Below are 10,195 nucleotides of genomic sequence, written 5' to 3'. Positions count from 1 at the left end.
GCACACACACACACACACCATTTAATGAATACTTACTATGTTCCAAGGCCAGGCTCAGCATTTTAAAATTTATTATTTATTTTAAAAGTTTACCTATAAAAAGAAATTACTATTATTATTACTGTTCTTATCTATAGATAGGAAAGTGAAGCTTTGAAAAATCAAGCACATTTCTTATGCTTAAAAAGCTAGTATGTGACAGATTTGTTTAATTCCATTTCCTGTGTCCTCAATCATTAGGAAATTGTGCCCTCTGTTTGCCTCTGCTTTCTAAGACAGCCTTGCTTGGAAAGGTACCCATTGCTTGGCAATGACACTCTTTCCAGATACATTCACATCATTGCTTTACATGAAGGTAGGAAAAGTCTTCATGTCCTATTTCCTCCTAGTCATTTCCAGTCTTGACTTTAGAGCCCAATTGATAAATACCTCATTTAGTTTTAGAGATCACATAACAGGTGTTTTCTATCCCTTTAACACTAGACCTTAGTATCAGTTCCAATTTAGGAGCTTTCAAGTTGTGAAGCCACATTCAACATAGGGATCCCAATCATAAGCTGTGGCAAGTATCATGGAAAAGCACCTCTAAAGAGAATGACCAAGCCAAAATGAGTCACCCGCATATTACCCAAGAACTGGGCAAAGTAAAGACAGTATAGAAACAGTGACATTCTGGGGAAGAAATGCTTCTGCAGTCTGCCCCTTGTTATTAATTCTAGCCATACCTGAATCGTCTCTCTGAGCAACACAGATTCTTGTGAACTTTCATCTCTTTGGTCAGCAAAGGCAAGAGGGAGAGCATCTGGTTCTTGCCTATGATCAGAAACCATGATATCCTGTGATTCCATAATTTGATTTTTAAGTCCATTTCAGAAAGAAGTCACCAAAGACAAGGAAGATCTCCATGTGTGAACCCATTAGTGTGTGAGGGGAAGACGCTAACAGTGAGACATAGGTAGAAGTTTGAACACTCACACTGTCCACCTGAGAACACAGTCAAGTTTTCCAACTCTTATAACAAGATCTCACATTTACTTTTTCTCAGCAGAGCACAGTGTGCTCTAGCCAAAGGAGCCTTAATTCTCCTATTTATAAAGATCAAATCTCATAGGATTTGTACAATCAAGACCTGTACACACTCACTCTCTCTGGATTGCTTTCTTGAAATTTCTTTTCAGAACCCCTTAAGCCCTACTTGGGACTCAATGATAACTCTGAGGGAGCAATTAGTTTGTCAGTAACATTCATCATCCAATCATGAGATAACAATAATAATATCATTGGAAAGGGATGCTCTAAAGTGGGAAATATGTTCCCCCAAGACTATTTGCATAGTAGAAAAACACTAGTTTTAACATTAGATCACTTGCATTGCTATCCCTTTGTTTGGTTGTCTGTTACACCTTCAAGTCTTTGCTCCAGTTCAGATCAATATCATAAGCTCACGATCTCATGATAGTTTGTGTTACCACTTGCCTCATCACTTTTCAAATTATCTATATATGCATGTGACTATATAGCTAGCTCTAATAAACATCACTATTCAAGACAGAAGCCTAATCAGTAGTTATTTATTATGCATCTACTATCATGATGTATCTTCAGGTCATTACTCCTACAGAAAAAGTCTCACATACTGGACACATTGCTGGGAAGATGACCAGTATAAATAGAGGAGCTATAAACCAAAAAACAATCAACTAAACTATTATTATTTAATTAACAATCCACTGTAAGTACTTACCATAAACTGTCATGCTAATTTGTTTAATTCATTGTTACATTTAATCTCCAAATGAAACTTTAGGAAGTAGATGGTATTATTTGACAAAGAAACTGAACAACAGATTAAATAATCTAGAGATTACACAATTAGAAAGTAAATGAGCTGAGACTGTAATTTCAAAGCCAATTCTTTTAAGCACTAAGCTATGCTGAATTGCAGAGATTTGAGTCTTGCACCAAAAGAAGAGAAAGAGATTTAATGTGGTCTTCAAATGCTTGCAAAGCTGGTGGGTAGACTTGATAGAAGTTGTTTTACACAGACTCAAGAACCATGGGCAGATGTAGTAGAAAGATAGATTTATTTTCAATGTAAAAAAGAATTGTTTAATTATTAGAAATTTTACATCAATGAAATAAGCAACATTTTGATGTAATGATCTCATCCCTGGAAGTATTCAAGAAGAGGTAAAGAGAACCATCTTTCAGGTATACCATTAAGGATATTCTCAATTTGAATGAATAACATGAATTCAAAAACCTTAAAGTTTTTTCTTTGTATGAAATTATTTGATTTTATTTCCACCATAAAAATTTTCAATGATTCTGACCTAACACAATACAAGTGGAACTTTAAATTAATGATGATAATTCAACTAACCCCTAAAGCAAAAGCAATTATGAATATGCCCATAGCAGTTACAAAAGTAGTTACAAAGGTTACAAAACTATTACCATTGTAATACCAAAGCTGTTGCTGAAGCATTTTTAAAAGAGGGGAAAAGCAGGTTGTGGAGGGTGTACAGACACTGCTCAGATAGAGGCTCAGAGGATGAACGTGGTTTGTTGGGATGTCTTAGTAAGTACATCACATTTTAAATAATAGCTAACATTTTCTGTGGATTTGTTGTATACTGGAATTGTGATGAGGGCTCTGTATTTAATATCTCTCAATATTTACCAAAAATTTATTTCTATCTATTTTTTATAGTAGAAAACTTAATCTCAAAGACTTTAATTAACATAACCAAGGTAACAGAGTGGGTTGATGATAGAGTTGTATCTCAAATCCAGAATATTATGGCTTCTCCCTTTGTGTTATAAAGACAAATAAGTTTATTACTAATTTTGATTTTCAAATACTCATTAATAATTAATAGCACCTAACATTTGCAGTTGTTCTAGTTTTCCAATACACTTTTATGTAGTTTTAATGAATTCTTAAGAGCTGTGTAAGGTGGATTTTCTTAACTCCAGTTTACAAATAAGGACATTAAACCTCAGAGCAATTCTGGCTTTTCTAAAGTTAGACAGTAGAAGAGCCCAGGCATTCCCAGGTTTAGCTGTCTTTCCACTACATCATCACTGCTTCCCAAAGTGACTCTACACAGAAAGCAGCTGTCTCTGGATGACAGACAAATTATTAATAGATTCATTTGGATATTTGGTTAAGCCTTCTGTATAACCTTATGGTTATTACTGTTTTTATCGTGGATTCCCTGACAAGATTATGGCATCAAAATATAATGAGATAGGCTGGGCATGGTGGCTCATGCTTGTAATCCCAGCACTTTGGGAGGATGAGGCAGGTGGGTCACTTGAGGTCAGGAGTTCAAGACTAGCCTGGCCAACATGGTGAAACCCCACCTCTGCTAAAAATGCAAAAATTAGCCGGGCATGGTGGCACGTGCCTGTAATGCCAGCTACTCAGAGGCTGAGGTGGCAAAATTGCTTAAACTAGGTGGGTAGAGGTTGCAGTGAGCCGAGATCATACCACTGCACTCCAGCCTGGTGACAGAGCGAGAGTCTGTCTCAACAATAACAATAAGAATAAGATAAAGCGTCAGAGAAACAAACAGAGAGAGTGAGAGAAACTTATTAGCTCATGTTCTGTTTCCTAGGGAAAAAGTCCCACTAGAAAGTTTACTACATATTTCTCAGAAGAGGTCTCTTGCCATGGTATGACTTGTGGGGAAATTTGCATTATATTTCCATCATCTTTGTTTAAGTCTGCTTAATTTAATTCCTTTTTTTTCCTACTCCAGGTATTCAAGTAAGTCAAGACATAGTCTAGCAACAACTGATTCCTCAACTAATCCTTCAGCAAAATTTTCTGTTTATAAATAGCAAGCTTAAGTCTAGGAGTTCTTGATCCAATGACAGGTGCTTTGTTGTTTCTTGGCAGGATAAGGGTCTGCGGTGAATTGTCAATCATGTTTCTTCCTTTATCTGCGACAACCCAATGGAGAAGAAGTAGGCTGGAAGCCCCAAATGGAAAGGAGTATAATGATGGCTATTTATTGGGTGACACATATCTGAAGCTGCTATTTCCTTTTCTTCCTTTTGTTCTTCCTCCCTTCCTATCTTTTTTTTTTTCCTGGTGGAAAAGTTCTTGGCATCCTAAAAATTTGATGGTTTCTATGGAAGAGGTGTGATCTATCTAGTGGAGGAATACAGAACTGAAAATTTTCTGCATTTTTACTGGGGAGAGATGGGAATGAAAGCAGTATCAGGGACTTGAATCCTTGGAAAGTCTCTTGAATGATTTGGAATCCTCAATCATCACTAATTCCTAAACAAATTTCATGCTTCTATCTGATCCCACTCCCACTTTCAAAGCCTATAACCTGTTGGGATATAAGTCAGGTAACCATAACAGGTTAGAATACTGGACCAGTCCTTGGAATCAGATAGAGCAGTTCAATGTCTAAAATGAATCACTAGTTTACATCTCTCAATGGAAACGTAAGCCTGAAAGTATTTGGTGTCTCAATCAATATTAAGGCCATTTGGAACCAACTATCAGTTATTGGAGCTTCAGAAATTATTGAACCAAAATTCAGAATCTATGCCTTTAAACGTCACACCATGTCCTTTGATCATGCATTCTAATAGATATAGTTATAAGAGAATATTTCGATATATTCCTCAGATAAATCTGATCCGCCTGAACTACAGCTTCATTTTACAATATCTTCTGTGTTTAATGTGTGTCTATTTAGCCATGGACATTAAGAAATCACAACAGTAGATGTGCTAATTTTTAGTCTATTATAACCGATAGGGTTGTTTTGAATGTGTGCAACTCTATGTATCTTGGACCAGGGTGGTAGTGTCATTCATATATTTATTTACACCTGAACATTATGATAAGATGATTATTGTTTAGAGTAAAGATTTGGTACAAAATGGAAAATATATAGCTGTGTATTAATTATATCTGTAACATTCATTTTAATAGTTTTATGTAATAGTGATTACAGATTCTCCCAAAACCAGATAATTCAGCTAATTTATTAATAAAGTATTATAATCTTTGTTCTTAATATTCAAAACAAGTAGCTATTCATATTTTTATTTTTAAAAGTAAAAAATAATAATACTTTCAATCATAGAGTCTTTGTATGCAGTTGTAATTGCTATTAACTTAAAACAGATGGTTTTAACTACAAGATATTTTTATGAAAGTCTTAAGATAACCACAAAGAAAAGTCTCAAAAGATAAAGGGAAAATAATCAAACCAAAAAAAAAAAATCAAATAAAGGAAGAAAGCAAGAGAAGAACAAGCTCACTGCAAAACAAACATAAATAATTAAAATGGCAGTGATAAGTCTCCACTTATCAATAGTTATTTTAAATGTAAATGAAATAAATTCTCCAATCAAAAGACACAGACTGATCATTTTTATTTGTCTATCATACCTCAGTAAAGCAGAAAACATGCTTGTAAACTTAAGTGTTTTTACCCTAAAAATCTACTGAATATTAACAATACTTCAAAAAATGACTAAAGTGAATGAATGGATTTTACAGTACATAAACTACACTTCATTAAGCTTTTTTTAAAAGGTAAAATAAAGGCTTAAAAAAGCATGGATTCCAAACTCCATACAGAGCTTGATATCTGACAAAGGTTTTAAATATATATATATATATATAATCTCATGAAGCCTGACTGTATTCCTATACAATTCCACTTTCAGCTTTATGACTATGCTTACTATTATTTAAGAAGAATTGCCTAACATTATACCCTCATCCCTCCCTGAGACTCTGTCTATTTACAGACTCTCACTGCATTACTGAGTTCTTCCCCACACCTCACCTCATTTTCACATCTCACCATTAAAGATGCCTGTTTGTTATATCACTTAGTAATAAAACCTGGTTTATGTGCAAAACAAACACAAACGGCCGGGCGCGGTGGCTCAAGCCTGTAATCCCAGCACTTTGGGAGGCCGAGATGGGCGGATCACGAGGTCAGGAGATCGAGACCATCCTGGCTAACACCGTGAAACCCCGTCTCTACTAAAAAAATGCAAAAAAAAAAAAATAGCCGGGCATGGTGGCGGACGCCTGTAATCCCAGCTGCTCGGGAGGCTGAGGCAGGAGAATGGCGTGAACCTGGGAGGCGGAGCTTGCAGTGAGCTGAGATCCGGCCATTGCACTCCAGCCTGGGCAACAGAGCAAGACTCCGTCTCAAAAAAAAAAAAAAAAAAAAAAAAAACACAAACTTTTAGCTTTAGATAGACAATAGAAAAAAAAATGTTTTCTACCTTGTAAGTTCCAAAAAGTACAATTCTGTAAAGGAAGGGTCAGTAAAGTGTGGAGATTTGGTAGATCAGACTACATGGAGGCCAGTTTCAACTATAACGTGCAAAGAGTTTGGAAATCACCACTCTCTTCATTACCACAAGAAAAAGCTGGACGAACATGATATGGTTTGGATTTGTGTCCCCGCCCAAATCTCAGGTGGAACTGTAATCCCCAGTGTGGGAGATAGGCCTGGTGGGAGGTGACTGGATGATGGGGGTGGATTTCCCCATTTGGTGCTGTTCTTGTGATAGAGTTCTCATGAGATCTGGTTGTTTAAAAGTGTGTAGCACCTCCCTCCTCTTTCTCTTCTTCCTACTTCGGCCATGTGAAGACACCTTCTGCTTTGCCTTCCACCGTGATTCTAATTTTCCTGAGGCCTCTCCAGAAGCTGCTATGCTTTTGGTATAGCCTGCAGAACTGTGAACCAATTACACCTTTTATTTATAAATCACCCAGTCTCAGGTTTTCTTTTTATAGCAATGCAAGAATGGAATAATACAAAACTCATTTCTTTGTACCCTTTAGAAACTGAGAACACAGGCACACAGTCATCCTGAAATCCTGAGAGAGAGGTGACTTCAGAGTCACTGTTGACATTTACAAACCTGGAAGAGAATCTTTGGAATGGAAGACAGACAAATAGAAACTTCCTAAATTTAAATGTAAAGATAGATACAAAACCAAATTAAAAATAGACACATTCACATGGCTATATAAAGAATCTTTGGAATGGAAGATAGACCAATTGAAACCTCCAAAAATTAAATGTAAAGATGAAAACAAACAAAAAATAAAAAACAACACCTAGGAAAAACAGAGCAGAACATTCAAAACTTACAGGATAATTTCAAAAGGTGTAACATGTGTAATTGAAATACAAGAAAAAACTAAGCAGAAAAACAGTTGAAGTAATAGCCAAAACTTTTCCAAAATTAATGAAAAGCACAAAATTACAGATTCAGGATGTTTAAATAACACCAAAAGGATAAATACAAAAGACCCTACATTTACTACTATAATATTCAAACTGCAGAAAACAAAAGATAAAGAGAAAAGGCTGAAAGAAGTCTGCGGAGCTGAAGGGGGAGAACACTTTACCTATAGAGGAAAAAGAATAACAGCATATTTCTTGCCAAAAACTATTCATGCTAAAAGAGATTGAAGTAAAATACTTAAAGTGTTAAAAGACAAGACAGCTGGATGCGGTGGCTCACGCCTGTAATCATAGCACTTTAGGAGGTCAAGGCAGGTGGATCACAAGGTCAGGAGATCGAGATCATTCTTGCTAACATGGTGAAACCCTGTCTCTACTAAAGATACAAAAAATTAGCCAGATGTGGTGGTGTGTGCCTGTAGTCCCAGTTACTCGGGAGGCTGAGGCAGGAAAATCACTTGAACCTAGGAGGTGGAAGTTGCAGTGAGCCAAGATCGTGCCATTGCACTCCAGCCTGGGTGACAGAGCAAGACTCTGTCTCAAAAAAAAAAAAAAAAAATTGATACACACACACACACGGAGCTATATGTTCAGCACAATTAAGCTTCAAAAGTGAAGAAGAAATAAGAACTTTCCCAGACAAAAAGAAAAACTAAGGGAATCCATTGTCCACAGATCTGTTCTACAAGAAGTATTAAGACAAATTCTTCAGAAAAAAGAAAAAGGATAGAGGTAAGAAACTCAGATCTATGTAAAGAAAGGAAATGTCAGCGAAGAAATAAATAAAAGTGAAATGCATATTTTCATTTTCTTATTAATCGATCTGAAAGATAACTGTTTAAAGTTATAATAGTAACAATTGGGTAGTTAAAATGTAGACATAAGTGACATTAATGGCAGTGATGTCATAGTGGATGGGAAGAAGGACTTAGGAATGCTCTGTTATAAGGTAACTGCACTACATGTAAAGTGATATAGTGTAACTTGAAGGTGGGCTTAAATTAGTGATAAATGTGTATTGCAAACTCCAGAGCCACAACTAAAAGTATTCTTAAGAAATACGATGGATATATTGAGTGGAGATAAAATGAAATCACATAAAATGCCTGGTTAAAGTGAGAAAAGACAAAAATAAAAGTCAAAGAAAAAAATGCAATAAATAGTAAACAGTGGACAAACATGGTAGATATTAACCTAATTTTATCAATAATTACTCTAAATATAAATGATATGGGTAGATAATTTAAAAGTAGTGATTGCCAAAGTGGATTAAAAACAAACAAAAACAAATAAATAAGACCCAACCATATCTTGTTTCCAAAAATCCACTTTAAATAAAAAGACTCATATAGGCTAAAAGTGAAGGGATGGAGAAAGATATACCCTGCCACAACCAAACAGCAGAAATCTGCAGTAGTTATGTAAATTTCAGACAAAGCCAACTTCAGAACAACAACAACAACAATCAGGGATAAAGTTGAGCATTAAATAATGATAAAAGAGTCAACTTTCCAAGGATGTATAATAATTTTAAATGTGGATGCACTTAGGAGAATATCAAAATATATGAGGCAAAAACTGATAAAATACGTAGTTCATTGCATGGGTTTTGTTTTGTTTTGTTTTCTTGGTTTTCTCCTGGTCAATCGATACTCCGGAAAGCAGATGGACTGTTTTTAAGGAAGCAACTGATGTGAGTTGGCAGAGGAAGAGAAGACGCTTAGTGACCCTGAGTGGGACTGCGTTCGAGTTGGGGAAGACAGGGGATGAATTTCATTAATAAGTCTGTGTAGACCAGAGAACCCTCCAGGGGAGCTCCTGGGCTGTTTGAGTGGAAGAATCTTGAGGGAATGGTATCTGCCACTTTTCCTGTGCCAAGTCTGTTGCTGTGGGGAAACAAGAACTAGATAAAGGCAACCAATGGGAGATGAGAACAGCTTCTCTCCTGGGCTCCTTGCCTGGACCACCAGTTTCTGAAATTCCAGATGGTTCTTCATACTTTCCCAAAACATAAAGCATCAGGCTTGAAATGCGGTTTCAACAAATGTGCCAAAATGCCATTTGCTGATTATGAAGACTGACACTTGTTTAGATTCGAGGAATTTACAGTTGGCACAACATTTCATTGTGCAGGAGCCCAAGTGGAAAAATAAAACCATGCCACTTTAGAACTGTAGCTGTCTTATTTTAAAGAGGACAAAAGACAGGTTGATAATTTTTTTGTGTGTTTCTTTTGGTTCATTTTGTTTTTTGTTTTAGAAGGCCCTGCACTAAGTCCTCAAGCCCCAGTCTGGAAGCTGAAGGGTGAGAAAAAAGGAGATAAACAATAACTGCTCTGCATAATAAATGTAAAGTTGCAGCACTGTGTGCACAGAGGTTAACTATACAAGTTTCATGGTCCTTAGGAAACTATTTTCTGAGATTACATAGGTAGGGTCTATCTAGATCGCAGACTTGGATACAAGCCTATTTCATGAAAATACTAAGCCTTTACTTCTCAAACTTCAATGTGCACGCATGCTATCTGGGAGCCTTGTTAAATAAAGTAGTTCCTGGTATTGACTAAAATTCTGCATTTCTAACAAGCTTCTAGGTGGTGCTACAACCCTGTTCCACAGATCACATTCAGCATAAACAAACTTGAAGAAAGACTGAGAGATTAGATTCCACTGTGCTAGTCACACAAGTCTTCCTAATACCAGGTAACTCAACAACTTAAAGAAACTCAGGCCTAGTCTACCCATTTTCTGAGTGAAAAGGCACTGATGTTCCTCTAGGAATTCTGAGTCGAATTCAAAAGTGTTAATAAAGTTCTAGTTTAATCCCTTAGTTTTACAGATGAGGATATTAAGTGCCTGAGGGTGAAATCATTTGCCCATCATCACGTAACTATTTAAGGGTATGGTCAGGATTCTACAGTGGTTTTCTCATTAGTATCCTTT

Source organism: Trachypithecus francoisi, unplaced genomic scaffold (assembly GCF_009764315.1).
Source record: "Trachypithecus francoisi isolate TF-2019V2 unplaced genomic scaffold, Tfra_2.0 Lachesis_group8, whole genome shotgun sequence".
NCBI classification, from domain to species: domain Eukaryota; kingdom Metazoa; phylum Chordata; class Mammalia; order Primates; family Cercopithecidae; genus Trachypithecus; species Trachypithecus francoisi.
The sequence above is the reverse complement of the archived record's forward strand: the minus strand, read 5'-3'. Positions refer to the sequence as shown.